We start from the raw sequence: 6,768 nt of genomic DNA on the forward strand, positions 1-6,768 counted from the left end.
GACCACTAGTTTCAAGAAAAAGGGTAAATGGAAGAAGAAAGGGAACTTCAAGAAGAACGGCAAACAAGTCCTTGCTCAAGAGAAGAAACCCAAATATGGACCTAAGCCTGAGACTGAGTGCTTCTACTGCATAGGGACTGGTCACTGGAAGCGGAACTGCCCCAAGTATTTGGCGGATAAGAAGGATGTCAAGGTGAACAAAGGTATATGTGATATACATGTTATTGATGTGTACCTTACTAAAGCTCGCAGTAGCACCTGGGTATTTGATACTGGTTTTGTTGCTAATATTTGCAACTCGAAACAGGGACTACAGATTAAACGAAGATTGGCTAAGGACGAGGTGACGATGCACATGGGAAATGGTTCCAAAGTCGATGTGATCGTCGTTGACACACTACCTCTACATCTACCTTCGGGATTAGTTTTAGACCTGAATAATTGTTATTTGGTGCCAGCGTTGAGCATGAACACTATATCTAGATCTTGTTTGATGCGAGACGGTTATTCATTTAAATCAGAGAATAATGGTTGTTCTATTTATATGAGTAATGTCTTTTATGGTCATGCACCCTTGAAGAGTGGTCTATTTTTAATGAATCTCGATAGTAGTGATACACATATTCATAATGTTGAAGCCAAAAGATGTAGAGTTGATAATGATAGTGCAACTTATTTGTGGCACTGCCGTTTAGGTCATATTGGTGTAAAGCGCATGAAGAAACTCCATTCTAATGGACTTTTGGAATCACTTGATTATGAATCACTTGGTACTTGCGAACCATGCCTCATGGGCAAGAGGACTAAAACGCCGTTCTCCGGAACTATGGAGCGAGCAACAGATTTGTTGGAAATCATACATACTGATGTATGTGGTCAGATGAATATTGAGGCTCGCGGCGGGTATCGTTATTTTCTCACCTTCACAGATGATTTAAGCAGATATGGGTATATCTACTTGATGAAACATAAGTCTGAAACATTTGAAAATTTCAAAGAATTTCAGAGTGAAGTGGAAAATCATCATAATAAGAAAATAAAGTTTCTACGATCTGATCGTGGAGGAGAATATTTGAGTTACGAGTTTGGTCTTCATTTAAAACAATGCGGAATAGTTTCGCAACTCACGCCACCCGGAACACCACAGCGTAATGGTGTGTCCGAACGTCGTAATCATACTTTACTAGATATGGTGCAATCTATGATGTCTCTTACTGATTTACACCTATCGTTTTGGGGTTACACTTTAGAGACAGTTGCATTCACGTTAAATAGGGCACCATCTAAATCCGTTGAGACGACACCTTATGAACTATGGTTTGGCAAGAAACCAAAGTTGTCGTTTCTTAAAGTTTGGGGCTATGATGCTTATGTGAAAAAGCTTCAACCTGATAAGCTCGAACCCAAATCGGAGAAATGTGTCTTCATAGGATACCCAAAGGAGACTGTTGAGTACATCTTCTATCACAGATCCGAAGGAAAGACATTTGTTGCTAAGAATGGATCCTTTCTAGAGAAGGAGTTTCTCGTGAAAGAAGTGAGTGGGAGGAAAGTAGAACTTGATGAGGTAACTGTACCTGCTCCCTCATTGGAAAGTATTACATCACAGAAACTGGATCCTGTGACACCTACATCAATTAGTGAGGAAGCCAATGATGATGATCATGAAACTTTATATCAAGTTGCTACCGAACCTCGTAGGTCAACCAGAGTAAGATCCGCACCAGAGTGGTAAGGTAATCATGTTCTGGAGGTCATGTTACTTGACCATGATGAACCTACAAACTATGAGGAAGCAATGATGAGCCCAGATTACACAAAATGGCTTGAGGCCATGAAATCTGAGATGGGATCCATGTATGAGAACAAAGTGTGGACTTTGTTTGACTTGCCCGATGATCGGCAAGCCATCGAGGATAAATGGATCTTCAAGAAGAAGACTGACGCAGACGGTAACATTATTGTCTACAAAGCTCGACTTGTTGCGAAAGGTTTTCGACAAGTTCAAGGAGTTGACTACAATGAGACCTTCTCACCCGTAGTGATGCTTAAGTCCACCCGTAGTAAAGACTGCATTCCTAAATGGATTTCTGGAAGAAGAGTTGTATATGATACAACCTGAAGGTTTTATCGATCCAAAGGGTACTAACAAAGTGTGCAAGCTCCAGCGATCCATTTATGGACTGGTGCAAGCCTCTCGGAGTTGGAATAAACGTTTTGATAATGTGATCAAAGCATATGGTTTTATACAGACTTTTGGAGAAGCCTGTATTTACAAGAAAGTGAGTGGGATCTCTGTAGCATTTCTAATATTATATGTGGATGGCATATTATTGACGGGAAATGATATAGAATTTCTGGGTAGCATAAAAGGATAGTTGAAGAAGAGTCTTTCAATGAAAGACCTTGGTGAAGCTGCTTATATATTGGGCATTAAGATCTATAGAGATAGATCAAGATGCTTAGTTGGACTTTCACAAAGGACATACCTTGATAAAGTTTTGAAGAAGTTCAAAATGGATCAAGCTAAGAAAGGGTTCTTCCCTGTGTTACAAGGTGTGAAGTTGAGTAAGACTCAATGCCTGACCACTGCAGAAGATAGAGAGAAAATGAAAAGTGTTCCCTATACTTCAGCCATAGGCTCTATCATGTATGCAATGCTATGTACCAGACCTGATGTGTGCCTTGCTATTAGTCTAGCAGGGAGGTACCAAAGTAATCCAGGAGTGGATCACTGGACAGCGGTCAAGAACATCCTGAAATACCTGAAAATGACTAAGGATGTGTTTCTTGTTTATGGAGGTGACAAAGAGCTCATCGTAAATGGTTACTTTGATGCAAGCTTTGACACTATCCGGACGATTCTAAATAGCAAACCGAATACGTGTTTATGTTGAACGGTGGAGCTGTCAGTTGGAGCAGTTCTAAACAAAGCATCATGGCGGGATCTATGTGTGAAGCGGAGTACATAGCTGCTTCGGAAGCAGCGAATGAAGGAGTCTAGATGAAGGAGTTCATATCCGATCTAGGTGTCATACCTAGTGCATCGGGTCCAATGAAAATCTTTTGTGACAATACTGGTGCAATTTCCTTCGCAAAGGAATCCAAATTTCACAAGAGAACCAAACACATCAAGAGATGCTTCAATTCCATCCACGATCAAGTCCAGGTGGGAGACATAGAGATTTGCAACATACATACGGATCTGAATGTTGCAGACCCGTTGACTAAGCCTCTCTCACGAGCAAAACATGATCAACACCAAGGCTCCATGGGTGTTAGAATCATTACTGTGTAATCTAGATTATTGACTCTAGTGCAAGTGGGAGACTGAAGGAAATATGCCCTAGAGGCAATAATAAAGTTATTATTTATTTCCTTATTTCATGATAAATGTTTATTATTCATGCTAGAATTGTATTAACCGGAAACATAATACATGTGTGAATACATAGACAAACATAGTATCACTAGTATGCCTCTATTTGACTAGCTCATTGATCAAAGATGGTTATGTTTCCTAACCATAGACATGAGTTGTCATTTGATAAACGGGATCACATCATTAGGAGAATTATGTGATTGACTTGACCCATTCCGTTAGCTTAGCACTTGATCGTTTTAGTTTACTGCTATTGCTTTCTTCATGACTTATACATGTTCCTATGACTATGAGATTATGCAACTCCCGATTACCGGAGGAACACTTTGTGTGCTACCAAACGTCACAGTGTAATTGGGTGATTATAAAGGTGCTCTACAGGTGTCTCCGATGGTACTTGTTGAGTTGGCATAGACCAAGATTAGGATTTGTCAATCCGATTGCCGAAGAGGTATCTCTGGGCCCTCTCGGTAATGCACATCACTATAAGCCTTGCAAGCAATGCAACTAATGAGTTAGTTGCGGGATAGTGCATTACAGAACGAGTAAATAGACTTGCCGGTAACGAGATTGAACTAGGTATTTGGGATACCGATGATCGAATCTCGGGCAAGTAACATACCGATGACAAAGGGAACAACGTATGTTGTTATGCGGTTTGACCGATAAAGATCTTCATAAAATATGTAGGAGCCAATATAAACATCCAGGTTCCGCTATTGGTTATTGACCGGAGACATGTCTCGGTCATGTATACATAGTTCTCGAACCCGTAGGGTCCGCACGCTTAACGTTCGGTGACGATCAGTATTATGAGTTTATGTGATTTGATGTACCGAAGGTAGTTCGGAGTCCCGGATGCGATCGGGGACATGACGAGGAGTCTCGAAATGGTCGACACGTAAAGATCGATATATTGGACGACTATATTCGGACATCGAAAAGGTTCCGAGTGATTCGGGTATTTTTCGGAGTACCAGAGAGTTACGGAAATACGGGGAAGAAGTATTGGGCCTCATGGGCCAAGTGGTGGAAGAGAGGAGGCAGGGCGCGCGCCCCTAGCCCAAACCGAATTGGACTAGGGGGCCGGGCCCCCTTTCCTCCTTTCCTCCCTCTCCTTCCTTCTCCTAGTAGGAGTAGGAAAGGGGAGTCCTACTCCTACTAGGAGGAGGAGGACTCCTCCTGGCGCGCCCTACAGGGGCCGACCGGCCTCCTCCCTTGCTCCTTTATATACGGGGCAGGGGGCACCCTAGAACACACAAGTTGATCATTGATCCCTTAGCCGTGTGCGGTGCCCCCGTCCACTATAATCCACCTCGATCATATCGTAGCGGTGCTTAGGCGAAGCCCTGCGTTGGTAGCAACATCATCACCGTCATCACGCCGTCGTGCTGACGGAACTCTCCCGTGAAGCTCTGCTGGATCGGAGTTCGTGGGACATCATCGAGCTGAACGTGTGCTGAACTCGGAGGTGCCGTGCGTTTGGTACTTGAATCGATCGGATCGTGAAGACGTTCGACTACATCAACCGTGTTCTCATAACGCTTCCGCTTGCGGTCTACAAGGATACATGGACGATACCCTTCCCTCTCGTTGCTATGCATCACCATGATCTTGCGTGTGCGTAGGATTTTTTTTTTGAAATTACTACGTTCCCCAACACATGCCTCTTACCATACTTTTGATGTCTTTACTAATCGTAAATCATACAACAAACACAGAGACACTAACGTTATTTGACCTTCTAATCCAATGTCTCTCTTGCAACACACATGCATCATGCATGCTAGTGGTTTTAAATACCTTAGAAAAAACAACTTCGCAAAGAAGATCAATACTCCTTTCATTCCGGAATATAAGGTTTATTGGTTTTCGTGCAAGTCAAATTTATGTATGTTTGGCCAAGATTACAAAATAAAATAGCAATATCTACAATACAAAATAAATAAAATATAAAAATACTTTTCATGATGGTTCTAATGATACAAATGTGGTACCGTAGAGTTGATACTTTTTTTCAAAATACTTGGTCAAACAAGCATGTGTTTGACTTAAAAATAATAATACACCTTATATTTTAGGATGAAGGGAGTACAACAAAACAGAGGAATTGCCAATATAGTCAGCAAAATCAATTATGCGAACCAACCTGTGGTTGGGATGGTTAGGTGGACAGTGGTATCCCCAGCCCACCAGGGTTTAAGTCATGGTGCTTGAATTTATTCTGGATTTATTTCAGGTTTTCTCGCGTTACACTTTCAGTGGGAGGAGACGTTCCAGTCAACTATATGAAGCGCCTACGTTGACTTCGTAAAATCTCAAGATGATATGTCGGCTCAGTCTCTCGGAGGTGCTCATAGGGATATGGTGTGCGTGTGTGCGTTTATAGGGGTGAGTGTATGTGTGTTTATATGAGCGCTTGCATCTGTACTGTGTTAAACAACTAAATCAATCACAGCAGGAAAAAACAATTGGTTTTTGAGAGAAAAGCGGCATCTTTCTCTCTTCTATTACACTTTTTATGGGTAAAAGACTTTGTTTCTCATAGAATGGTCATATCATTTACAAAAAGAAGGGAAATAAAATATGCTCTCTATTACACTTGATTCTATTAAAGAAACAATGCAACCATTCCTAAAAAGTTGCAACCACACGGGGATAATTGAATAGAGATAATAAAGATCCAAAAGCAAGCATATCTGCTCCCAATAAAAAGAGATGTGTCATACTAAACGTAGCAGATTGTTTGGCACATAGCACAGCTGTATGGCACCGTAGAGGCCCCGTATATTGAGGACATCTTGCCTCTTGATTGTAATAATTCTATAATTATGAAATAAAACCCTTTTTACCCGAAAAAAGAGGCGTGCCATAATTATCTCTAGTCTCAAGATTATCATCACTTGGCAGCAACACTATGCAAGTGGAGCAACCATAATCATGGTTGTTCATCATTAAATAGGAAACATCAGCGACCAAATCTATCACTTTTAACCTCTAATTTTCAGACATCATTTGTGAGAATTCCTTTACTTTTATCACACTCTACCACGAGTTCCGCTTGAGGCCACCCCCACTGCACTCATCTCCGGCGAGGGGATCAATCTGATGCGTGATCCCCATGCTCCTCCCTTGGTCGCCAACAGTCGTCACATCCCCTCTTCTACCGCTGACTGACCTCGAGCGAATCGATCCATCACCCCGCAATGTCGCCATTGGAATCTATGATGCGAAGGGGGAGAAGAAGGTTGCCTCGTAAGTCGTGGGAGCAGCATGCCGTCGTCAGATTTTGGGGAGGAGACAAGGATGGGAGTGTACAACACCCAACAACGGGAAAACCTATATGACTCGTTGCGTCAAATTTTCGCGCAAACGCACAGGCGAAT

Source organism: Triticum dicoccoides, chromosome 2A (assembly GCF_002162155.2).
Source record: "Triticum dicoccoides isolate Atlit2015 ecotype Zavitan chromosome 2A, WEW_v2.0, whole genome shotgun sequence".
Taxonomy (NCBI): Eukaryota; Viridiplantae; Streptophyta; class Magnoliopsida; order Poales; family Poaceae; genus Triticum; species Triticum dicoccoides.